The sequence below is a fragment of the Heterocephalus glaber genome, unplaced genomic scaffold, assembly GCF_053883595.1.
Source record: "Heterocephalus glaber isolate CG9 unplaced genomic scaffold, H.glaber_assembly_v1.0 deba00001795, whole genome shotgun sequence".
NCBI lineage: Eukaryota > Metazoa > Chordata > Mammalia > Rodentia > Bathyergidae > Heterocephalus > Heterocephalus glaber.
Window position 1 is genome coordinate 169,474 of NW_028258476.1, and position 27,044 is coordinate 196,517.

The 27,044-nt window shown below is 45.6% G+C and overlaps 2 long non-coding RNA genes and 1 pseudogene across 3 annotated transcripts in view; 2 read left to right on the forward strand and 1 right to left on the reverse strand.

Moving 5' to 3' along the window:
• The window catches only part of LOC110347036 (uncharacterized), a 71,279-nt gene extending 45,888 nt beyond the window's left edge, over positions 1-25,391 (reverse strand). The window contains exons 1-3 of one of the 2 annotated variants that reach the window (XR_015448176.1): positions 24,839-25,391; positions 11,397-12,299; positions 2,245-2,378 (exon numbers count right to left, since the gene is read on the reverse strand). This is a non-coding gene — a long non-coding RNA (uncharacterized LOC110347036). Of the gene's footprint in view, positions 1-877; positions 2,222-2,244; positions 2,379-11,396; positions 12,300-24,838 lie in introns of those variants that run through there. The other variant, XR_002391375.2, reaches the window with a different exon arrangement.
• On the forward strand, positions 13,324-17,432 carry LOC101706758 (rab11 family-interacting protein 4 pseudogene; annotated as a pseudogene).
• LOC147820801 (uncharacterized) lies at positions 23,706-26,648 on the forward strand. The gene is made up of 2 exons (XR_015448177.1): positions 23,706-24,670; positions 25,387-26,648. It is a non-coding gene; the product is annotated as an uncharacterized LOC147820801 (long non-coding RNA).
• The last annotated feature ends 396 nt before the right edge of the window (positions 26,649-27,044 follow it).

Here is a 27,044-nt window from a genome sequence, read left to right on the forward strand (position 1 = left end):
AAATCCGACATTTTGATAAGAATTAAATGAAAACAGGCAATTACATTGGACTTTGGACAGAGAATGAATTCTCCTCACAAGGAATGCAGCACCCTCCCTACTGACAGGAGCTGCTGCCACTCCCTACTGAGCTCCGGAGTTTCCAGCAATTTAAAATACAGAAAGTGGGGCTGGGGATTTAGCTCGGTGGTTCCAGCGCCTGCCTCGCAAGCGCAAGGTCCCAAGTTCGATCCCCGGTACCAAAAAATAAAAATAAAAAAATAAAATAAAATACAGAAAGTAACCAGCTTTCCTTAGATCCCAGTTTCCTTTAAACCCAGCATGCTGAGGAAATGGGTTAGAGAACCTACGTTCAAACTGGTTGTTTTAAATCCACAGAGCCACCTGTGATAGATGGCCACAAAAGAACTGAGCGATTACTGTGCTCCGCTTACTGCATTTATAACTAGCTCTGACCTGAGCAGCCACACGGCCACCACTCGGGATGCTTCCTTAAAATGAGGGAGCTATTCTTTTTTCCAATAAAATCTCTAACATCCTTCTTTTGGCTCGCGACCTCATTCCTCAATACTGCTCCATTGTGTAACTCCATTGTGAGTAAACGTCTCGTGTAAATAATTAATGTGACTATTTTTTCATTGCTGAGTATGAAACCCTGGGTTTCTCCAAAGCCCCTGCTCTCCCCAGGCTGGTGGGGTACAACTGTGCCTGGGGCCAGCAAAGGACGCCTTCTGGGCTCCGAGTGTCACAGTGAGGAAGGATGCGGGGGGCCCAGAACTGTTCCTGCCTGCCCAAAGGGGAAAAGGGACACGTGGTGATGCAGCAACAAAGAATGAGGCCTCAGGGTCCGGAGCTAAGCAGGGAGGGTGTACATTACCGTAGCTTGTTCTGGCCACTTCCTCCAAGAACTCACTCGATTCCATCCCATTCCCAGCTCCCTCAGCGTCACCATTCCGCGGCTTGAGGGTCTCCCAAGGCCCTCCCAATGCAGCCCGAAGCCAGCAGAAGTACAGAAAAAGGAGATCTAGTTGGGGGGCGGGGCGCACTTCCGCGCCAGGACTCGGGAACAGCCTCCTCCCTCAGCCTACCTGATTGGATAGTTCATACAGCCCGCCCCTTCGTCGCTGATTGGCTCCTGCTCCAGGGCCCATGCCTGAGCTGAGATTGACCAGAGAAACCTCTACCAGTGTGCGTGGCGCTCAAAGGACAGGCTGTAACCAGGAACTTCTGGACCATCCTCTCTCCTGTGATGTTGATCTCACCTCACCTGAGGAATACTTTCATTCAAGGGCTTTACTCCTGGCTTGTCAGAGCTGCCCTGGTTTTCTTAATGGACTCAGTTGACTCTCCTTGAAAATGGGTCACTAGAGTGGCCATACGGTTCCAGGGTCAGTGTCCTCAGGAAGAATCAATCCTTCGATGGCAGAAAACATCACGAGTCCAGGGTAGGCCAGGACACAATGGAACAGGAGGGACTGCTTTTGGAAACGAAGCAGTAGGCTTCATCGCCGAGATTTTCACACTGTCTCAACTACTCATTTTATCCAAGAAAATGAATATATGGCCCCCAAAAGGAATATAATTATTGTGTAAATGAAGAAATTATAACAAAAATACTTTGAAGTATCCATATTTCTTTGGAGTTCTATAGCAGGAAACACTGGATTTTCTAAAATGTCATCCATTCACGGGAGACACTCATGATGTTCAAAGATAAGGCAGGGGACTACATCCCTTCCTTACCTGGAAGAAATCCTGGTAAATAGGGCTAAACTTGCATCACTCACTATATACAACAGTGCCACAATATTACTGTATACAAACCAGCACACATTATTCTAATATTAACCACATTGCTAGCAGAGAACTATAGCCCCACCCAGTGATGTCTCAAATCATAGAATCACATGTGGAAACCTGATATAACAAATTAGATGCAAAACTTTCAACCATTGCAAAAAGGATCCACCATGTATGCCTAAATATTTTTATGACTATGTTGGTTAATCCAAAGATGAAAGGACTCTGCTTTGCCCTCCGAGGTCTACATTGACACTTGGATACCTGCTTCAGCAGAGTAAATGAGGTACTACCTGTGGAAGGAGATACAATCAATGATTGCATCCTCACTAATTCATATGCTGGAAATCCATAAAAATATATAACACATCCTCAGCTTCTATATGACATCAGCTTCTGTCTTTGTTACTTTCTTGTTTCTGGGACAAAATAACTGATACTCACGAGTTAAAGCAAGAAACGTTCACTTTGGCTCACAGTTTGTAGAAGTTTCAGTCTGTAGTCAGCTGGCTCTAAGGCAGGGTTGCCTCACAGACGAGCATCACAGAGAAGAAACACGACAAGACTTTGCAGGACATCTAAATACAAGCCACAACATAACGTTATTTCAAATTATGCCAATTTATAATTAGTGTTGTAACCCTGACCAATTTTGTCTTACTGAAGATATTAATTTGTTTAATGTTCTATGAGGATGAAATAAATGAGCTCTATAATTTCATAGAATTTGAGTAATAACTTGAAGAAATGTCGGATATATACTAATGCTGTTATGAATGCCTGGGAATTATTTTCACTGCAGTTTTGCTCCAATTATGCCTTCATGTGAGCATTTATCACTTATAAAATACATCTAGGTGTCAGGTAAACACTCATTTTATTTAAATCCATTTCCAATAAGAAATATGATTAAGGGCCGGGGATGTAGCTCAGTGGTTTCACCACCTGCTGCGCAAGCGCAAAGACCCGAGTTCGATCCCCGGTACCAAAAAAAAAAAGAAAAAAGAAAGAAATATCATGACATTTGAGACTTACTTAGACTCATTAATATTTTTTTTCTGGTACCAGGGATTGAACTCAAGACTTTGTGTGTGCCAGGCAGGTGCAGCACCACTGAGCCAAATCCCCAGCCCTTAAACCCATTAATATTTTCAATGTATACACATGTTGGAATATCTAAATTATGTAATTAAAACATGCCTTACATATTTATCATTTTTGTAGTGAACTGATGTGAAATCAGTTTTTTGTTTTCTGGTACCAAGGATCGAACTTGGGTCCTTGCACTTGCGAGGCAGGCGGCAGAACCACTGAGCTAAATCCCCGGCCCTGAAATCAGTTTTAACATTTTTTCAAGACTATCATGTCTTTAATTGTAGTTACCATGTATTCTGGTGGATATTTTTAATTCATTCCTCCTATGTAATTGAAAATTTTACCATCTTTGCAAACACTTCCTCACTCACCCCACAGCCTCTGGTCTTTGTTTAATTCCGTTCTGCTCAATACTCCTCTGAAAAATAAATTTTTAGATTCCACTTAGAAGTGACATTCTGTGGTACTTGTCTTCCTGTGCTGGCTTATTTCACTTAAAAATATGTCCCCATGTTAATCCATAGTGTCATAAATGACAGGAACCCATTCATGGACTCATAGTGTTCCATTATGTACATACACTAAGATTTATTTATCCTTTCATGCTGGAAACTAGGTGTTATGGCTTATATCAAAATGTCTCCAAAGCCTCACTCGCTTATAGGTAGGACTTTTGGAAGTGCCTGGCTCATGAGTGTGACACCGGATTAGTCCACTGATTGGTTCAGCATAATTCTGGATAAGGCTGATGGATTTACTAAAGGAAGAAGACCTACCCTGGGTTTGTATGGTACTGTCCAATAGGCTTGCACGCTGCATGGAATCAAACTAGAAAGAAGAAGGCAGTCATACTGCTTCCTGCCTGCCAGGCCTTAAATGGTTTCTCCTCTACCCTGCCCTCTGCAATGCTGCCCTGCCTTAGAACCAGCTGACTATAAGCCAAAACTTTTACAAACTGAGAGCTAAAATAAAGTTTCTTCTTTAATTTGTGGGTGTTGTGTATTTTGTCCCAGCAATGAGAAAGTAACTAAGACAGATTTTGGTACCAGAGAAGTGAGGTCATTGCTATGACTGTACCTAACCATGCGGTTCAGAAGCCCTCATGGATCGGCTACAAGGAGGAGTTTGGAGAAGATTGGAGGTGCTGGCTGGAGAAACAGCCCTCAAATGCTGTAAGCTGAGCATGATGGGAGGTTCTGGTCAGAGCTCAAAAGATCAGAACACAGATATAAACGCTTCTGGTAGAGACCAGGCAAAGGAGATTTCAGTTGGGACTGAGGACCGATTGGCAGTTAGACTCCAGGCCATGTGTGTTATGCCTGGACAGAAAGTTTGTCTGCATTTTGCTCATGTCCAGAGATCTTGCAGGAGACTCAGGTTAAGGGCAGTAGAGTAATTAATCTGCCAACTATGAATTGAAACCTCTACAAACTGTGACTTAAATAAACCTTCCTCCTGTAACTTGTTGGTTTGGGATATTTTATCTCTGCAACAGGAAAGCAACTAAGACACTAGGCATTTCCAGATCTTGGCTCTGATGACTAGTGCTGTGAAGAGCAGAGCATGCACATCCAAATGAAGGAACAGGGACTCAGTGCCCAGAATAGCATTTGTCACATCCCTGACCAGAGCTTCCTTCTATTTTGCATGCATAGTTCAGGTCCTGCATCTTGTCTGAGATGTGGTGTCACACTCACCCCAGGATGATACAGCAGAGACAGGAAAAGTTGTCTCAGGGGTCAGAGGGCTTCCTACCATGTGGATACTCTTCCCTCCCTCCACCCTCCGATTTGGTTTATTCAACTGATATGTTCGGCCAGTGCATGTGGGTGTAAGTGGTTATGAATCTGTTCTGAGCTCGTTCCACTCCTCTATCCTGCACTATGATCTCCACCATGAGCGGAGAGGCCTGGGAGATGTGAGATCCAGAGTGAGAGCCCTGGGAGAAGGCATAGCACTAGCCTTCAGCCTAAGGCTCACCAGGCTCAGTCCAACCAAGAGCAGCCAGGTAAGCACAGAGGACAAGACATACGGGCTGGTGTGAGGGTGGAGGATTCAAATCTTTCTTTGTGCAGCATCACTGAAGAAAGAACTGCCTTACCCACTGGTGATTCTGATGGGGATGTCGGGATAGAATTATTAAACATACAGCATTTGTTGTGTGAAAAAGTGGAAAATTACTTTGCTGTAAAATAAGGGAAGAAAATTCATGAGTTCTACCACTTTGAGGAAATATAATATACTGAAATATGTAGACAATTCCAATTATCTCCGATAGCTATCTTCCACCAAGTCACCACAAATAGCCAATCATCAAGTTCTAAGTTACTGCTCCTTGAGAAAGCTCAGCATTGCCTCCCTGCTAGGCTGGGATCACCCTTTCATCAAAATGACAGCTGACTGGGCCGGGGATGTGGCTCAGTGGTGCTGCTGCCTGCTGTGCAAGCACAAGGTCCTGAGTTCGATCCCCAGTACAAAAAAAAAAATGACACCTGAGTGATATAGGCTTTTTGCCAGTGTTCATATAAAAATGTGATTCTCATGAGTCCTCAACCTGGTTGTCTACATAATATTTTTCCTGTACAGAACCTGGGTGATTTTTTTTTTTTGGTACCGGGGATCAAACTCGGGATCTTGTACTTGTGAGGCAGGCGCCGGAACCACTGAGCTAAATCCCCAGCCCTGGATGATATTTTTAAAAATTTATTTTACTCCCAGCATCAAAATCTTCTTAACCCAGAAGATCAGTATTTCACTCTGTTTTTCCTTTTGAAATCTTTGATCTACTCAGCTGTAGCCAGGATGGCTCAACATTATCCTGACACAGTCAAATGACCATGAAATGCTTTGGTTTTCACCTTCAGAGGATGCTGCCCATTCAAATTTCCTATTGGTCTTCATCTTAGGAATCCAGTAGTTAGTTCCTCTTTGAATCTTGTCTATCATGCCCCCATACTAGATTAGTGTTAATTTAACACTCTGGAGAGCAGCCTCAGGGTCACATCTTAAAATCCTCTGTCCTATTTTGCAGGAGGCACGATGTTGTTGATTCATTACTGCTGAATTCATCCCCTTGGCAACCACTTTCCATTGTGAAGTAAAGTCTGCTTCGGGGTGAGAACTTCTGCCTTTGCAGAACTCTGTGCATGTGCATGTGCATGTATGTGTGTGTGCATGCATGTGTGTGTATGTGTGAAAACCAATACTGAAGAATACCTTACATGTATAAAACTCATTCTAAAATATTCATCTCTATGTATTTGACCAGTTTTAGTGCTTTATGTCAGAATTTCTCTGCTGCAGCTCTGTTGATATTTGCTGTATTTTGTCGACACTGTCCTGTGATTGTAGGGCGTTTGGCAACATTGATTGTATCAGACAACTAGATGTTAGCGGGTCAATCCTTTTTTATTTTATTTTATTTGTTTTGTTTTGTTTTTGGTCCCGGGGATAGAGCTCGAGACCTTATACTTGCAAAGCAGGCAGCAGAACCACTGAGCTAAATCCCCGGCCCTCAATCCTTTTTTAAATTATGAAAATGACAACTGTCTCCAAATACTAACAAAGGTAATATAAGCATGCAAGTTCTGGTAGTTTATGAGCACCCTTATCGAAATAGACAACATTGCTCTGCCCAATCCCAGGAAAGAGCACTGATGGGATAGAATTGAGAGGGCCACATTAGAAAGAGAGGGCATGGAAATCATCTGAGGGCAGAGAAAAGTCATATAGGCCGGTACATTTTTACAAGTGGAACAATTAATTAATGGCACTATATGGTAAATATGATGGCAAACAAAGACTTCAGGTACAAGTTTTATTTGGAATGTGTCTTGGGACTGACTTTACAGAAAGCAAAACTTCTGATATTCCAAGCGAGAAGAGATTATTAGAATCACACATGGTGAATGGACAAGAAACAGCAGTGTCTGAAAGAAATTGTTCATGGGCTCCTGTGCACAGGTCTCCTAGGCCGGCTGTGCTATGCCCTGCGTACGCCCTGCCAGGAGTCTGCATCTCTGCGGGTGGGATGTGTCTTGGCTCTAACTGACATTACCTCACTGTGTCTCTGGCATAGTAATACACGGTTGTGTCCACGGAGGTCACAATATTCATTAACAAGGACTGGTTCTTGGCTATGTCTCTGCTGATGGTCACTCAGCTCTTAGGGATGGGATGTGGTCAGTGCTACCTTCATAACATATTCATGCAATCCACTCCAGGCCCTGCCCTGAGGCCTGGTGGAACCAGTGCCAGCCACAACCATTGGTTGTGATAGAGAATCCAGACAGCACAGGAGACAAGATCTGTGAGGGTTTCACCAGGCCAGATCCCAAATCCTGCCGCAGTACCTCAGACAGAACACCTGGGGACAAGAGAAATCAGTACCTATCAGTCAGCTTCAGGCGTAGCTTCCCCAGAGACCCATGTCTGGAGTCAGGGACACAAACCTTGGGGAGCTATCACCAAGGAGAGGGAAAGACTCAGCAGCTTCATTGTCTAAGCCACCTTCCTGCCTCCTCCAGAGACCTCAGACCTGTCTAAGCAGAGAGCTATGAGGTCCCACAGCTCAAGAGGGGAATTCAATCCTAGAGCTTGAATAATTATCTGCATATAAGGATTATTTTATTATGAGAAAAAGGACTGTGGTCAGGTTCCTTTCATTCCTTCCATGTCTTGTGAGAACAATTCTCTTAAGCTTAAGAAAGGTTTAAATCTGTGATAAGGGAACACATGGTCTAAACAAGGCATGAAGAGCTTGTCAGAAGATGATCTCACCATCATGAGTGCAGAGCCCCCTTCCTAAAAGACTTTTTCCTTCCTGAGCTAGCTATCTTCATCCTCCAAGGCTCTCACATACTCAGTGCTAAACCAAGAACAGCTCATGAATTCTCTTCTTGTTTTCTCCCCTGTGAGGTGATTCCCATATCCACTGAGAACTTTATTTTATTTTATTTTATTTTATTTTATTTTATTTTGGTACCGGGGATCAAACGTGGGACCTTACGCTTACAAGGCAGGCGGGTGGCACCACTGAGCTAAATCCTCAGCCCTCCACTGAGAACCTTTTATATTGTTACTTTGCTGTTGTTACATGAAATCCAGGCTGCCTCCTGATCAAAGGCATCGTGTGATCTAAGACACTCCTGTCCTGATAGAACAGAGACTAGCTAAGATGATGTGTGTCCTGTGTTTCCCTCACAACAATAATTCTAGGCATTTGGGGAAGAGAAAGAGGCAATCTATTTAAATGTTCCACTCCACAAATGGCACTTGTGCATGTAATAACTGATCATTCACAATCTAAGTTCAATTTTGCTTCCTCAACAGATTATACCCCTGAATTTAAACTCTTCCTCTCATCATAGATTGTCATTTATAGAAAATCATTCAGAGCTGAGGCCGTGCCTACAATGATAACGTCCCTAAAACTCAACATCAACACCCAGTTGTAAGTCAAGTTACAGCCCCACTGTTGTCCTTCAAATAAAACTTAGGAAGTTGTCACCGGACCACTCAGCTGCCTCGGCTCTCATTTTTCAGGTAGCCCCTTTCAGGCATCTTCTGCTCTAACCTCTGGAGGACTGATGGAAGTTATCATGGAGACATTCCTTCCCCAGGGCAAGGAGGCAGCTGACAGATCTTAGTCAATATTTTTCCAGAAAATCTGAAGTATTTATCGTCATCACTAGGTTTGAGAGCAAGAAGTTTACTCTTTCACTCAGTCAAATTCAAGCCAAGCATGGTGGCGCACACCTGGAATCCCAGCACTCGGGAGGCAGAGGCAGGCAGGAGAATTGCCACAAGTTTGAGGCCGGCCTGGGCTACATAGAGAGCTCAGGGCCTGAAATACAAAGTGAGACCCTGTCTCAAAAACAGAAAATTCTGAATCAGATAACAGTAGTGGCTTCTCTTACTCATGCATGTCCCCATGGGTACCTAGAATTGTGCTTTACAGGGAATGAAGGACACTTACATGCCAGGGCATTATACCTTCTGAGAACACAGAGGACATAATAGGCAAAAGTCTTTGTGTTCCTTGGTAACATGCTTGGAAGCCTTGAAGGGGTCCAGAACTGAGATGAGACTAGCTTGAGGAAATGCACTCAGGCTGAGGGAGCCTCCCTCCCTGTACTGGGGAGCCAGGAGAACCTGGGTTCATGCCCTGCCCAGGCAGGCATTTGTCCATGGTTTTTAGTGCAAGTGTATGAAATCTCAGGTCCTTATCTCAGGGCTGAGAGGGTGAGGTTCATTCACCTCCACAGTTCCTCTGTGGGCAGAATCTGTCTACCCTGTTTGGGACCTATAGAGGGGACACCAATGCCTGGTCACTTCCCTGTCCCTGACATGCTGCCCTGTGTCTGTGTCTTGCACGGTTTTTCCTGAGAGGTCTTAGTGCATTCCTTGCATTTGAATGCATATCTCCAACTCAAATACCTGGAATAAATACAAGACATGAGGCCTTAACAAAAACTGGGAATTGCTGGCCGAAGAAACTAACCTTATAAAAAGGATCATTCTGGGGCTGAAGATGAAGCATGGCTAAGAGCTGTACCTCAGGCTGAAATGTGAGCAGGTTCCATCGAAGTGATTAACGGGCGGGAGAGTTTTGTGCCTCACAGTTCTCCTCCTTCAGTTGGGGGCCAGAACACGGGGCCTCCTTCCTGTCCTAAAGCTCAAAATGCTGCCCTCTGCTGGGCTTCCTCATGAAGTCAGGTATCAGCAGGGACAAAACCAACATTGACGCTATTCAATCTTCAGCTGTAACCATGGGCCACATCCTGCACTTGGTTACTGAATCACTCCATGTTTGTTCCGTGGGATTTCTACCACACAATCGCTGCTGTAATAATTCCACTATTTCTCACTAGGAAACTGTGAAAAAGTGAATTGAAGGTGTATGCCAAAACCCTGGTGGAGTGAATGGAGTAGACGTGAGGTTAATCCAGGCACTCCTGCCCAGAGCGGTGTCCTCACTGGGACTCACAGTGAAAGATTCAGGTATGCCTCTGACATTCCTGTGAGCTACATCCCGTTAGTCAACCTTTCTGTGCCTCACTTGTCTCACATAATAAATCTAAGTGATTTTGACACTAATAGCTGTACCTCATAATAAAGTTATTTGAGGTAAAACTTGAAAAATTCTGCTAACAGATAATGTAAACCAAGGAATACTAATTCACAGTGTGACTATACTCATTCGTTATAATATTCATATAACAACTAACGCTATAATTATTATCGCAACAGTGAACAAGTGCTCCTGTTGCGTTTAATAAATAGTGTTATGTTTTCTTAATGGAAAATAAAATGAACCATATAATCTGAAGGACTTTGGTGATATTCATCAAGAATACAAATGATCAGTTATTACATGCACAAGAGTCTTCAGGGGAATGGGGCATTTAAAACAGACTGCCTCTTTTTCTTCCCCAAGAACTTAGAATGTCTTTTCACTTGTTGGTTAATGCAGGTTGGCAAACGTGGTTTTAAATCTGTCCTGAGCTGATTTCTCTCATCCATCCTGGTCCCTGTTACTATTTGTAAGCAGACAACTTCTCTTGAGTATAACAGTGTGAACAGAATCAAGCATGCACCAATCATGTACATTAAAATTTATCTTCCTAGTTTGACCCTTGTGTGAATATTTCCTATATATTCTATTGTACTTGGATGAGTGACATGTCCAAGCATGGAGAAGAGGGTGGAGAAGAGGATATGTGTAGGAAGAGAGGGAAACAAAAGGTACAGCGATATGTAAAAGAAAAGAGAAAGTCGGACTCTTGAAAGTACTTTACAGTTGTGGTGAAGGGCTGTGTCGGGAAGGTGTGCAGAGCACAGTTTTTCCGCAGTCAGTGGGAGTATGCAGGTGAGTTGGACTGAACTGAGGGACTACAGGAGACTGTGAGGTTGCTGGTGCTGGTGATGTATCTGTTGGCACTTTTTTTGGTTCTTGTAAGAGTAACAAGGGGAGAGAGTAGAAGCAACCCGGGAAGAGAGGAAGCAGATCAAATGGGAAACCTTTGAAAATTAAAGTATTAAAATCATCTAATTCCAATAAAAAAAGAACCAAAAGAAAACAGAGTAAGAAAAATGAAAACAGAGAAGAGAAAGAAAAAGAAAAAACAGCAAAAACAAGAAAGAACAGAAACAATGAGAACCAACCCAAATAGTCCAAAGCCTACACGTTAGCTTCACTGGTGTCACTGTTTCTTTGCTTGTTTTGTTCTTTGGCACCGGGGGCCGAACTCGGGACCTTGTACTTGCGAGGCAGGCACCGGAACCACTGAGCTACATCCCCAGCCACTGTCTGCTTTTGATTAGCTGCACCGTGATTCCTGTACCGGGCCCTGGGGACGGTTACTCCCCCCTAACTCGTGTCCCTCTTTGCAGCTCTGGATGTGCTCCCTGAAGACCTGTGGAACCGACTCTCCCGACCGATTTGGGGGCAGTTATCACAGACCTCCCCTTTCTTCCCTTCCCAGGGATTCCCTACTTACTGCACATCCTGGTTCTCTCTCCCAGGTTCTGAGCTTTGATATCTGTCAAGACCACAAGAGGGCGCTCATTCTCTGCCCTGGCTCCAGGCACAGCTGTCCTTTGTTCCAGTTTCTTTCTTGAGTTTGTCACAGCACCGAGGAACATTTCTTCTACCCTTCTCCGTGAGCGCTCCCTCCCTCCGTGGAAAGAAGCCGACAGTCATGGGCAGGGCTCTGGATGTTTCCCGTAGTACACTCCCATGGTGTGAAAAAGAAATAAGTAGCTTATTATCGCTATTCCTATTATTTAATTAGAAATTCTCTGTGTTGGGGTAATCTCTCTGCCAGCGTCTTGGTGTCCTCTGAATCTGAGGATGCTTAGCTTTTAAGTTTTGCTTCATTCTGTGTCTGTTCTCTTTGAGTCCGCGGGTGGGAGTTGTCTGACTTTGCTGTGCCCAGTGGTGAGCATGATCTTCCTTGCATTTGCCTCTGGCTGTTGCAAGGTTTGAGGAGCGTGCTCTGCGCTCACACCAAGGAGGGGTGTCCTGGACCAGAGGAGAGGAAGGACTCAGAGGTGAGCTAAGACACACTGAGAATGACCCCGGACGTCGGTGGAGATCACCTGAGGCTAGGCTCTGATGTCCACAACATTTGAGGGACTGGGCTTCATCTTCCCCTTGTGCAGTTGACATCAGTTGCTCCATGCAGCTGCTGCTACACTTTGTGGAAATTGCAGTCACAGTGCCTCCACCTTATTCTGTGACCTGAGGTGTGCTCTGTGAGGGGAGACTCGGGGCTTCAGTCAGACTTTCACTCTACATCCTTCAAGCAGCCAGGATCTGTCAACAATCATCACACAGCCCCCGCGTTTACGCAGCACCTTCTACCTTCCTAGGTGTTTTCGCACTCGCTATTTCTGTAAACCTGGAGAGATGAGAAGGCAAAACCTCAGACAAAGGAGAACCATGTTTCCCCTGGATTGCAATTTTTTTGCTTTTTTTTTTTTTACTTTTTATTTTACTTTTACTTTTTATTTTTAAGGGGTTAATATATGCATTGCTGGAAACAAAAACAAAGAATAGTTATTTGCAGTCATAAATAGCTAGCTTGAATGTGTTCTACATCCTGCATGTGCATGCACAGCATCTATTTTGTGTAATCAAGATTTTACAGTGTGTCTTGCTTTCCACACATCATGAATATCTACCAATTCAAAAATCCCAATTTCAAAAGAGAGTTTTGGTTTTTTGGAGGGTACCGGGGATTGAACTCGGGACCTTGCGCTTGCGAGGCAGGTGGCAGCACCACTGAGCTGAATCCCCGGCCCTCAGAAGAGTATTTTTGATAACCAAGAATACAGTACACCAACTCAGTCTGTTAGAATAAAATTGTATTCTTGACTTTCTTGGAGATACTTGGATTACCATTTACTTTAAAATGTTAATTTTTTTTGAAGTCTGGATTTGTCTCAGTTTTTAAAGAAAATTTATCTATGCTCTTTTTCTACTTTTCTTTTTGGTACTGGGGATCAAACTCAGGACCTTGCATTTATGGGGCAGGTGCAGTGCCACTGAGCTAAATCCCCTGCCTTCCCTTTATATACTTTTAAGTCTGTAATTTATCATTTATTGCCACTTTGATACAAAGAGCCCCTTCGGCCCACGCGGGTCTCCCGGCAACCGGGCTGGTGGGGGCGGGGCCGGCGCCCCTCGGTGCCATTGGAGCCAGCGAGCGAGAGGCCGCGCGGGCTGTTGCTGCCCTGCGCTCTGCGGCGGCTCACCGGGTCGCTGCGGCGACGGGGAGGCGCACCCCGCCGGCCACCGGCACCCAGGGCAGCGAGGTTCTGGGCTCCACCTTGGCTGAGGGCGAGCTCCTCCGCAGGGAACCCGGCCTCTGGAGGAGGGGGAGGGGAGGGGGAGGGGGAAGAGGAGGAGGGGGGGAGGAGGGGGAGATGGAGATGGAGATGACGCTCGCCCCGCCTGAGGGCCCCCGGAGTCCGACCTGGGCAGGCCCATGGAGAGCGCCCGGAGCCCAGAGGGGTCTGTTGGGAGTCCTGCTGAGGAGAAGGAACGGGACTTGGGGGCCTGCTTCTATCAGAGGACAGGTCCCGGGTGCACACTGCGACATGGTGACGCCAGACCTCACGCACTCCACTGCCTCGCTCATCGGCAGCGAGGAGCAGTGTGAAGACTACCGCGAGGCGGACGACGCCAACTGTGCCCCCAGCAGCCCCTGTCCTGACGACGAGACCAGGACCAATCTGCTCAGACCTGGGGCCTTCAGTGTCTTCCAGTGCGGGACAGACCCCGAGGAAGGTGAGGCATGCGTACAACGCTGAGCTGCTGGATGTACACTGCTTCCAGGGCTGCAAGAAAATCAACTTGCTGAATGACTTGGAAGCCAGGCTGAAAAACCTGAAGGCCAACAGCCCCAACCGGAATATGCCTAGCACAGCCTTTGGACGGCAGCTCTTGCAAAACAGCCACTTCAGCAGCAGTAACGGCAGCACAGAAGATCTGTTTCGGGACAGCATTGACTCCTGTGACAATGATATCACGGAGAAGGTGAGCTTCCTGGAAAAGAAGGTGACAGAGCTGGAGAATGACAGCCTGACCAAGGGGGACCTGAAGAGCAAGCTGAAGCAGGAGAATACGCAGCTGGTACACAGAGTGCCGAGCTGGAGGAGATGGTGAAGGACCAGGAGACCACTGCTGAGCAGGCGCTGGAGGAGGAGGTCCAGCGACACCGAGAGGCCTGCAGCAGGCTGGAGCGGGAGAAGAGCGCGGAGCTGGACCTACTCAACACCAGGGTGCAGCAGTTAGAGCAAGAAAATACCCAGCTTAGAACAACCGTGTCACGACTCAAGTCTCAGACAGAGAAAATGGACGAGGAGCGGCAGCGCAAGTCTGACCGGCTGGAGGACACCAGCCTGCGGCTCAAGGATGAGATGGACCTGCACTAGCGCGTGATGGACAAGCTGCACCAGAGTCGCCTCGACTTCCAGAAGGAGTGAGAAGCAACGCAGGAGCTCATCGAGGACCTGCGGAAGGAGCTGGAGCACCTGCAGATGTACAAGTTGGGCTGTGAGCGGACGGGCAGGGGCCACAGCTCCTCATCCGGCCTGGGCGAGTTTAACGCCAGAGCTCGAGAGGTGGAGCTCGAGCACGAGGTCAGGCGGCTGAAGCAGGAGAATCACAAGCTGCGGGATCAGAATGATGACCTCAATGGACAGATCCTGACCCTGAGCCTCTACGAAGCAAAGAACCTGTTTGCTACCCAAACCAAAGCCCAGGCTCTGGCTGCAGAAATAGACACAGACTCTCGAGGTGAGCTCATGGAAGCCCTAAAGGAGCAGGAGAAGATCAACTTCCGGCTGAGGCAGTACATGGACAAGATTGTCCTGGCCATCCCGGAGACAACCCTTCCATTCTGGAGATCAAACACGGAGCCGAGCTAGCTGCAAAGCAGCCTCAGGACCCCAGGAGTAAGGGGCAGCCCTGCTCGAGGATATGGGCCCGGCTGCACACTCACGCCCACGCTGTAAATGTACCTCTGTGCCGGTGTACGCGTCGGGAGGCCGTGAGCATGCCCGTGGTGGGGTGAGCACGGGACGACGGTTGTTAGTGGCGCCCGCGCAGTGAGCTCCGCCTGCACTTCGTGGCCCCTTTGCGGGGCAGAGGACACTGGAAGTGTGGGGCGGGGTGTGCGATCAGGAGTTACTGTAATAACGAGAACGGAAAGCATGTGTTGCAGACACTGCGTAAGATGATCCACCTCCGGGGATAAGGATGAGGAAACACTCTAGTGAGCTGGCTCTTACAAAGATGGTGGCCTTTCCGGGGGTTTGCTTGCCTTGCCAGGCTCTCTGGCCACTTTTCAGATCCAGGTGGGGAGGCATGGCGTGGAGGAAGGGTGTGCGGGAGCTGCTGCCCCACGGGTGGGCCTGTGTGGTTGGGGTGCACGAGGCCCAGAGGACTCGGGCTCACTGGGCAGTGGCACGGGCCGTCCTCGTCTGGTAGCGTTCTCGGCACTTTTAGGTTCTCTGTGCCCTCTCCGTCCCTGCTTACCTACCTCCCTTTTCTGGTTTTGTTTTGTTTTTAGAACAGTGAAATAGAAGAAGCATTCTCTGGGTATAAAGTAAAGAAATGAAAAGGAAAGTGGGGAAGAAGATTGGGACCCAGCGGGGTCTGAGGCCAGCACTGACCTCAGCCAACCGAAGACGTGACTTCCGGGAGGAGCCCGCTCCCTGCAGGTGTATGTCCACAGGGGCCCATCATGGCTCCACTCGGCCTGCTGAGAGCAGGTTTGGGGCTGGGCCTCAGGGTCCGAGGAACGCACTTGTATCTGCTTCTGCACTGAGGAGCTCTGCTACATCAGGGAGGGCAGGGTGCAGTCGGCAGACTTGCAGGGAAACCCGTCTTCCTCCCTTCTGGCCCAAGGAGGGAATTCACACCATGGATTTTTTAATGTGATCTTTTGTTCTGGGCGGCTGGGAGTAGATACAGTACTTTCCTTTGAGTTTTCCAGTTTACCTCAATTTTATATAGCTTGTGATTCACTTCCTTAACCTGAATCGATATAAACACATATGGTTTAAAAAAAAATTTATCCTTTATTTTCCTGACATGTTCAAAATGTGTTCCCAAATTACAGTTTAACACACTCTACCTGTATCACCTGTTTGGATCTTGTTCATGTTTCTTTTCCAAGTATTCAAGAATATATTTAAGTTCTGGATATGTCCTTGGATCTCTCTTACAAGGTCTGGATAGTTTCTAAGGTCGAGATCATCTCTTCATATTTAGACTCTTCAAAATAAAAGCCAAGCTGCCATGCATTTAAAATACTCTGTAAGCTAAGATGAACCCAAAAATGAGTCAGAAAACTACTGGCAAACACAGAAGTAGCAAGCAGTCTTAGATGCTAAGGAGGCAGAATCTCTCTGAAGAGACACAGGGAATGACTCCACAGATCTCAGCCCTGTTCGCTGGTCAGCCTCTAAGAGGGGCTTGTGTCCTGTTGGCGCCATTCAGAATGGCTGCTGCCATATGGCGGACCAGAGAATGTTGTAGGCAGCAGGTTACAAAGCCAGGTGCCTGTTTCATTTTTTAGTTATTTATTGACATCTTGGTGCTGGGGATTAGACCCAGAACTTGGGCATACTGAGCACACACTCAGCCATTCAGCCACACTAGCCCATTTGCCTCTCAGTTCTAAGTTTATCTTTTATTACCTGCTCTATGAAATGGAGCCTTTAGTATGTCTCACCTTGCCAGCCGGTACAAATTAAGCTTTTTCAGTTCCAAGTCTTCGAGAGACACTACGTGGGGAAGGGACCTTCCTTCACGGCCCCTGGGTGTCCCTTGGTCGGTCCCTGTGGTGTGCAGAGTAACCCGTGTGCGTTCTCTAGTGGGCTCCGCAGCTCGTGCTGCATCTCCAGAGCTGAGCCTGGCTGCACACCCAGCTCCCTGGAACCCACTGTGCGGCATGGGAAGCCTCTCACCATCTGATGCGTGCAAGGCAGTGGCTTCTCCAGTGTGCAGCTCTGCGGCTTGGTGTCAGGGTTCATTTTATTGCAACCTGGTTGGGCCTGGGGCCTAATATGTAGTCAAACACGGTTTTGGATGTTTCTGTGAGGTTGTTTTGGAATGACATTAATGCAACATTCAAATAGGTGGATTTTGAGTAAAGGAGATTGCAATTCACAGTTTGGGTGGGCCTGGTCCAATCCTTGGCTGCTGGCCTAGCCTGCAGACTTTGGACTTGCTGGTTTCCACATTTGTGTGGGCCAACTCCTTTTAAAAAGTCTCTCTCTCTCTCTCTGTCTCACTCTACATACACAAATACATATGAACATATTTACATACATTATGCACATACATATATAGTCACAAAACAAATAATGAAAAAGATGCACATATTAATGGGAAAATATATAGACATATCTGTTCTTTCCAATATTTGTTGTTTGAGTCCTTTTGAATATATCTGGACAAGCACTATAGAAAAATGAATTGTTGGCCGGGGATTTAGCTCAGTGGTTTTGCTGCCTGCTGCACAAGCGCAAGGACCCAAGTTCGATTCCCGGAAAAAAAAGGACAAGATGTTTCAGATTTGTTGAATTGGTAGTCAATATACCCAGAAAAATAAAACAGATTCTGAATTCAACATGGCTGAACAGAGGAGTCACGTTGGAGATTCTCAGATAAAATGAACTAAAAACACGGGTAACAGGAAGAAGGGGAGGCACATACATCCTGATACCAAAATCAATCTGAAATAGGAGACTTGTAGATCAAACAAAACATAGGCACAGGAGTTTTTGAAAAGGTTAAGCAGCCCCACAGGCTGCTGTTGGGGCCTCAGCCTGTGCGCAGAGCAGGAACCATCATTCCGGGAAGTTCCCAACGAGTAACTAGAACGCTAACAGCATGGCAGCCTCAAGCCACACAGAACAGAGCTGGAGTACAGGGCCCTCACCTTGTTCACCCTACTTCAAACAGAGGATACTGCAGCCTGGCAGACTATTTCGCCAGCACACACTTGGGGCAGGTGACCAGGAAGCTGCTCCCTCCCTGACAGTCCACCAGTTTGTTCTCAGACTCTGAGGGTCTAACCAACAACCTCCAACTGAGTTGGGAGTCACCAATATAGGACTCCTGTACCCAGCTCCGTTTGAGAGAGGAGCATCAAAGCTGCAGGGACACGTTGAGAGTGCAGGAGCCCAGAGGTCTCCAGGAAGAAACATGCCAGTGGAGCAAAGGCGTAAATGCTGTGCACTCCCACAGCAAGCCACAGTGCCAAGGAGGAAGCACTCCCTTCCCCCAGCCCCATCAGGATGAGAAAGGAGAGAGATCTGCCAGTTGGGTGGAACAGGGACGGCCTAAGTGAATGCAGGACTCGGCGACTGTGGGCTGTCTTCGTCTCAGGGCCCCCAGTGTTGAAATCCCACAGCAGCTGGAGTCATACAGGGTAAGGAGTCATGGGCAGGCTGCCAAGAGACACCCAGCCCCCACAGCGAGAGGCCAAGACCAGCCTGCAAGTCTGCGCATCCTCTGGATAGCCCAAAGAACAGAGCTGGTGCCCATCCTCTGGAGAGGCAAAGCCTTGTGGTCAGAGAAATCTCATTTTTGTTGTTGTTAGGTTTTTATTTTTGTTGTTGTCTTATTTTGTTTTATTTTGTTCATCTTTTTTTCTCTTTTCTCAATTGTCTCTTGATGTTTTGGTTTGTTTCATATCTGAATATTATCTTTAGTTTTTCTGGTTCATTTTGATCTCCTGCTTTCTCCTTTATTCTTTTTCTCCTATGTTCTTCTCCAGTTTCCCAAAGCTTAGGTTACCTTCCTACTTCAGCCTTGCTTTTAATATCTTTCTCCTTTATTTCTCTATTTTTCACCTTATCCCTCTTAAATATCCCCCCAACAAAGTAAAATCACTTTACTAAGGGGAAATTCACTGTCTACAAGTTCCTGGTTTGGGTCGAATTTTGTTATATAATTGTAGATCTTGCTTGTATGATTAAAGCTACCAAATTAATAGTTATCACAGTTTGTCAGTTTCTAGGCTGTACCTGAAGCCATTGTTACTGCTAATTGTACTACTTTAGGCAGTGTGTCATACCTGTGGTGCTCAGTTGTTCTTCCTTGTATGCCAACACTGTGATTATCTGGGGTCATAAACATTACCATAGCTCAATACCAAAGAAATGGGTGCTGAGCCAAATAGACAGCAAATGCTTATTCCTAATAAATTGGGAAGGTGGGATCTTGGAACAGACTCAAAGGCCAAGAGCCAGCTACACCTAGAAGACATCTCTGAGGAAAAGTCATTTCCCAGGGAAGCCTTGGTACTAGTAATAAAGCTACCTGCCAAAATAAATTTACAAGCATCAACACAGAAAACAAATTTTTTAAAAAACAGAAAATGGGCCAGGCCAGGGATTTACCTCAGTGGTTCCAGCTCCTGCCTCGCAAGCACAAGGTCCAGAGTTTGATCCCTGGTACCAAAAAAAAAGAAAAAGAAAAATGATGGAAACCATCAATGCCCAACATAGGAAATAAGATTCAAACAGATACCCAGGAGATTAAAAATTCTATTGAAAGTACAGGAAGCAGAATGAATCAATGCAAAGACAGAACATCAGATCTAGAAGACATGATTGCAGTTAGCAATCACAAAAAAAAAGATTTCTTAAAAATAGCAAGGGACCACAGAAAAAATCAATCAAATGGCTGCTAGATGATGCAAAAAAGAACAACAAAAGATTGGCATTAATGAAACAGCAAGAGATAGCTTAAATGACAAAAAAACAGTTTCCAAAAGTAATGGTAAAAAACTTCCCAAGCACGGAAAAAGAATTTGAAATACAGTTAACTGAAGCATGCAGAACTCCAATTAGCCACGACCAAAAACCCTAAACCAAGGCATATAATAGTCAAGATTCTAGAAATTCAGCACAAGAACAGAATATTAAAAGCTGTTAGAGAAAAGAAACAAATCATCTATAAAAGGAAGCTCATCAGAATCACAGCAGACTTCTCAACACAAACTTTTAAGTCAAGGAGAGCTTGAAGTGAAGTATTTCAAGCCCTAAAGGAAAACAACCTCCAATTCAGATTGACGTACTCTGCAAAACTATCTTTCAAATTTGATGGTGAAATAAAATACTTCCATGATAAAGAACAGCTGAAGAAATTCATGACCACCCAACCAATACTCCAAAATGTTCTAAGGGATATTCTAGAAAGAGATAATGATGAGCGGGGGATTTAGCTCAGTGGTTCCACCATTTGCCTTGAAAGCCCAAGGTCCTGAGTTCGATCCCCGGTACCAAAAAAAAAAAAAAGAGAGAGAGAGATAATGAAGACTACAATTCCACTATCAAAGTAAAAGTTCTCAATTCACCAATCAAAAGAAACAGATTGGCAGAAAGGATCAAGAAGCAAGATCCAAATATGCTGCATACAAGAAACATATTTAACTTAAAAAGAAATTCATAGACTGAAAGTTAAAGCATGGAAAACAATACCACATGCAACAGGAACCCAGAAAAAAGCAGGGATAGCTGTTCTATCTCCAGACAAAGTGGATTTCAAGCCAAGACTGATCAAGAAAGACAAAGAAGGGCTGGGGATTTAGCTCAGTGGTTTCATGGCTTGCTGCACAAGCACAAAGACCTGAGTTCGATCTCCGGTACAAAAAAAAAAAAAAAAAAGAAATGACCAAAGAAAGACAAAGAAGGTCACTACATACTTGTTAATGGAACACTCCAAGAGGAAGAGATAACAATCATAAATATATATGCACCAAATACTGGCACACCCAACTATATAAAACAAATATTAATGGACATGAAAAATCAAATAAGTACTAATACAATTGTATGCAGGGCCTCAATACCTCACTGTCACAAATAGATCAACTAGACAAAAAATCAACAAAGAAATGTCAGAACTGAACCAAACCTTTGTAAAAATGGACTTAGTAGATGTCTACAGAGTGTTCCATCCCACAACATCAGAATATGCATTCTTCTCAGTGGCACATGGGATGGTATCCAAAATAGACCACATACTAGCTCATAGAACATGTTTAAGTAAATTCAAAGGAATTGAAATTATCCCATGCATAGTCTCAGATCATAGTCCAATTGAGTTGGAAATCAATGGAAAAGAAACCAGAAAAGGGCCAGGGATTTAGCTCAGTGGTTTCACTGCCTGCTGCACAAGCACAAGGACCCAAGTTCAATCCCCGGTACCAAAAAAAAGAAAAGAAAAGAAACCAGAAAAACTACATAAACACATGGAAATTAAATAACATCCTCCTCAAAAAGCAATGGGTCACAGATGTAATTAAAGAAGAAATTAGTTTCTACAGTTAAACAATAATGCCAATACAACATACTGGAATTCACGGGACACAATGAAAGCAGTCTTATGAGAGAAATTTATAGAGGTGAATTCCCAGATCAGAAAAACAGAGTGAGGGGCCGGGGATTTAGTTCAGTAGTTCCACCACCTGCCCCACAAGCACTGACAAACCAACAGCCAACATCATACTAAATGGTCAAACACTAAAAACTTTCACTCTAAAATCAGGAAAAAGACAAAGACACCCACTATCACCACTCCTGTTCAATATAGTTCTGAAAACATCAGCCAGAGCAATTAGATGAGAAAGAAATAAAAGGAATAAGGATAGGAAAGGAAGAAGTTAAATTGGCATTATTTGCCGATGACAGGATTCTCTACATAGAAGACCTCAAAAACTCCACCAAAAGACTTCTAGATTTAATAACCAAATTGAGCAGCTTAGCTGGATACAAAACTGACACTCAAAAATCAATAGCCTTCCTGTATACAAATAACAAATTCACTGAGAGAGAAATTAAGGAAACCATGCCTTTCACAATAGCATAAAAAAATAAAATACTTAGGAATCAATCTAACAAAGGAAGTAAAAGACTTTTATTTACACTGAAAACTACAGTACTCTGAAAAAAGAGATTGAGGAAGATACCAGAAAATGGAAAGATAGCTTTTGTTCTTAGGTAGGAAGAACTAATGGAGAGAAAATGGCCATACTTCCAAAGTTGCTATACAGATTTAATGCAATCTCAATCAAAATACCAACAGCATACCTCACAGAACTAGAGAAAACAATCCTAAAACTCATTTGGAACTAGAAGAGACCTAGAATAGCAAAGGCAATTATGGGCAACAAAGGCAAGGCAGGGGGCATCACAATCCCTGATTTGAAACTATACTACAAAGCTACTGTGATAAGAACAGCATAGTACTAGGTGGGAAAAAAAGAAAAACAGGCCCAAGGATCAATGGAACAGATTAGAAGATACAGAAACAACTCCAAACACAATCAGCCACTTTATCTTTGACAAACAGGCCAACCACCTTCACTGGAAGAAAGACAGCCTCTTTAATAAATGGTGCTGGAAAAACTGGCTTTCCATATGCCGAAGATTAAACCTTGACTTTTATCTCTCATTATGCACTAACCTAAAATCGAAATGAATCAAAGACCTAAATATTAAAACAGCAATGCCAAATCTATTGGAAGATAGAATAGGTAAAACTCTTGAAGATATAGGTGTAGGCAAAGACTTTATGAACAAAACTCCAATCACACAGGAAATAATACAAAAAAAAACAAATGGGACCTCATCTTATTAAAGAGCTTTTGCATAGCAAAAGAAACCACCAACAATGTGAAGAGACAACCCACAAAGTAGGAAAAAATATTTTCCAGCTGTTCCTCAAACAAAGGGCTAACATCTAGAATGTATAAAGAACTCAAAAAAGTCAGACCCTCCCCCAATTTAAAGACCCAATCCAAAAATGGGCATCTGACAGGAACAGACACTTCTTGGATGAAGAAGTAGAAATGGCAAATAAATATATTAAAAAATGTTCAACATCACTGGTCATTTGAGGGATGCAGATGAAAACAGCACTGAGATTCCATCTCACTCCAGAAAGAATGGCTGCTATCAAGAAATCAACCAATAACAAATGCTGGCGGGGGTGTGGGGAGAAAGGAACCCTTCTCCATTGTTGGTGGGAGTGCAGACTGGTGCAACCACTGTGGAAGTCAGTATGGAGATACCTCAAAGAACTAAAACTAGATGGTCCATTTGGTCCAGATATTCCCCTTCTGGATATCTTCCTGAAAGAATTAAAAGCATCATACCACAGAAATATATGCACACTGATGTAATAGTGAAAGCTTGGAATCAACCCAAATGTCCATCAGTGGATGGATAGATAAAGATAATGTAGTATTTTTTCCACTTCTTTTTTTTAAATAATGTAGTGTTTTTATACAATGGAGTACTAGTCTGCTATAAAAAAGGATAAACTTGAGGCAATTACAGGTAAACAGATGCACCTTGAGGGCATACTGTAAAGTGAAATAAACCAGACACACATGTTTAAATATTGCATTGTTTCTCTGGCATAAGAAACTAAAAGTGTAAATAAGGACAAAAGTATATAATAGACATTGGGAAATGGGAAGAAAATATTCAAATGGGAAAGGGAACATGGGAGGTAGAGAGGGAAAGGAAGGAAGGGAAAACAAAAAAAAGGAGAATAGAAGGAAAAATGGAAACAAAGCTTTTATAAATAAGCAAGGGAAGAGGGGCTGAAGGGAGGGCAGGGGATTGGGGTAAAAAGAATCAAGATATACTACATACAGGTCGAAATTCCCTATGATGAATGTGATCCCGATGTACATCTAAAGCATGCCAATAAAATTCACCTTGAAAATAAACACCAACGGGGAGAGATGGCTGTGGGGTGAGGTGCCTCTGACGGATGTCCAGGCAGTGGTCAGGGTCCATGGCGAGGGGTGGCTCCCACACAAGGACACCCGCCTGCAGGGCAGCATGACCTCAGCAAAGAGCCTGCATCCTGACTCACACTGGGACCCCAGAGATGGGTGGGGGACACTGCTCACGATCAGAGGTCATGAGCTCGAGGGACTCACAAAAGTCAGCCTACCAGAGGGAGTCGGCTTGTGAATATCCCCCTCCACGCCAGGGATGACTCCCGCACGCTGCTCAGAAGCTCTGTACCGGTCTCCTCTCCACGCTCCTCCCTCAGCAGAGCCCCAGGACACACCGTGAGTGGGGCACAGGGCTGAAAGGACAGAGCAGGAGCAGGAACAGGGAGGAGGCTGCTCACACCCTTCCCACTGCAGGGCAGATGGCAGCTGGGATCAGACGAGGGCTTCCCCTGGGAGGGGAGTGTGAGCCCCAGACTTCGGACCAGGCTTTTCACTACCTGAGAATGAAGTTCTCAGAGCAACAGAAAGGCTATGGGGTCTGCCAAGATTTCATCCAGGACGCAGAAGAATGGCGGACAAACGGGGGTTTATCAGACAGCGCTTGGAGAAAACAGTTTTGTTTGCACTTCGCCCCGTTCAGTCCAGGGCACTCAGTAAGCTGACTGTGTCTGCCAGGCACAGAGCTGGGCGTGAGGAACACAGCAGGCAAGGCTCCTCCACGGGACTGCGCGAAGGCTGCACTCCTGAGACGGTGGCTCGCTTGGGGCTGAAATCTCAGAGCTCCGCTCGTCCTGATCTCAAACTCTCCACCCGCCTGCCTCCGAGCTGACTCATCTTCCGAGACCTGTGTGGTTAGAGTCCCGCAGAGAACCCCTTCCACAGCTGCCCTTCCCAGTGCTTATTTCACAGCAGGCCACCGTGTCCAAGTGTGCTCCTCCACTCGGCAAAGACTGGGAGCACCTACGATGTGGCAGACCCTGTGCGAAGCAAAGGTGAGACGCCGACACGACCCTAGGTGGCCCACAGGTTATCAGGAGTGTGGGTAGAAGAAGGGGAGGTGCAGAGACAGCTGTGTAAGCCCACTGTTACACTAGTCTGGTAAAGACCGTTGTAGAGGAACATCCTGGGTACAGTGGGAGAGAAGAGCAGGTAGCACTTACCTGTGCCTGGGACCTGAGATGTCATCAAGGAGGTGATATGGGAGCTGAGCAGAGGCGGTGTCACTAGTCAGGCGGAGCTACAGGAGTAAATCAGGCCGGGGGCCAGGGCCGGGAATCTGAGACCAGGGCAAGAGTCTGCCACGTGGGCAGCACCACTTCCGTCTGCCAGCAGAGGGAGCCCTGGGGCAACGGATCAGGGAGAAGGGCTGGGCCGGATTAAGGGACGCCGGCCAGTTCCCGCTTTGTTTGGAGTTCGGGGCTGTGGTCAGCTCCTCCTAAGTATCTGTTAGCAAACACAACTCACAATAAGTTCTTTCTACGTGAAAGATACACATGGTCCCATCTAAACACCATTAACATCCTCTTTCCAAAATATTAACACTAGCTTTATTTTGCTAAGGTATATTTTTGCTTTCTTCCAGTTTAATTTCTGTAGCGATGATTCCTCTGCCTAAGCCATCAGGCCAAATAACGTCTTCCCCCTACATCTTGCTGCAAACCCAATTTTCTCTGCATGTAACTGGAGCAAAGGTTTCTTTTATCTCCAGGAATACTTCTGCTCAAGACACAGGGCAGGAAACATGCTGCAGAAAATAAAACAGGAAGAAGCAGAGGTGAAATTCTGAAGAGCCTTGGAGACACAGCTAAAATTAAGACTTGTTCTGTAATTGTTATTGGAAGACAATGAAAGGTTTTGAGCTGTGGAACCAGCTTTGTTTGCTAAAAAGATGAATGTAACAGCAAGGTAGAAGACAAACCCGGGCTGAGAAGTCTCAGCCTTCTCCTTGCCCTGTGGGGCTGCGCCTTACAAGGGAGAGGTGACTTGACCCTGCAGAGGAGCAGAGGGGCCTGGCTTCTGTTCCAGCCGGCTGCGGTCCAAACATCTGGGTGTGAGGTTCTTTCAGGCAAATCCCTTGGCAATTCCACCACAGGCCTCCCAGGCCTCTCCCCAGGGCAAGACCAGGGTGCGTGGGGAAAGGACAGTCAGCAGGGGGAGCCAAAGGACTGGGAACGAACGGCCCCACGGCTGCTCAGCACTTCAGGCCCGCGGAGCCGGAAGACGCCCAGGGGCCAGGCCCTGGCTGTGGGATCAGTCACTCACACCTCCCATTAATCTCTCTCTCCCTCCCTCCCTCCCTCTCTCTCTCTCTCCCTCCCTCCCTCCCTCTCTCTCTCTCTCTCTCTCTCTCTCTCTCTCTCTCTCTCTCTCTCTCTCTCTCCTCTCATATTTTACTTACCAAACTCACTAAGTTCCTAATCAAAGTTTGAACAGTAGATGTGTGTTTCTAAACAAACACCAAGGACCCGGACTGCAAACACCTGTTAGAACGCAACATGATGTGCCAGGGCTCAGCACAAGCCACAGAGTTGACTGACCTGGCAATGATTAACGCTCTTGCGAATAATTAGCAAGCTAAAAGATGTATTTATTAATATATTTGCCACAAGTAATCTATATCTAAGGGAAGAACACCCAGAAACTAAGTGTCCAAAAGTCAGCTTATGACGTTAGCAAAGGATGAACATCACCTGTAAGGAACTGTGTGTTCTCATTAAAATGGTGGTTATCATTTACAGGAAGGTTTGATGGGAAAGAGGAACGCTTGGCTTTTTATGGGTGCGCTAGCAAACATTTGGAACCATGCCTGAGCACCTCCCAGGGTGGACTGATATCTCTCAACTGACAGATCAACAGCTGGCGCAAACCTCTTTCCTTGGCTGCATATTTGAATTTTTTTATCATTTATTTGATGGTGTCTTGTTTCTAATTCTTTCAAAAAAATATTAAACACATGGTTCCAAATTTTAATATTATAAATTCTGAAAACTTTTTTACATAGAACTCAACATCCCACCGCATATTTTAATGTGTGAAATGCCCACACATTAAACCATTTGCTCCCATATAATAACTGGTAAGAGTGAGCCATTCAGGCTCAGCTGGATTTCTGGTGTGTACTAATCTAAGCTGCACTTGGGGCAGGGGTTCTGCCTAGGATAAAGAGCGGCCAGGGAGCCCCACACGCATCCAGGGAAACGGGGTAGGAGAAGGAGCCGGGAGGGTGAGGAGCCCCCAGGAGATGTGGTATAACTGACCCTCCGAGAGCGAAGCCCCCCTTCAGTCTTCACCCATGGGCACCCAGGCTCCCAGCCGGGCTCTGTCCAAGTCTCCCTGTGAGTGGGGCCTGTCCTGTGTGCCCAGTGA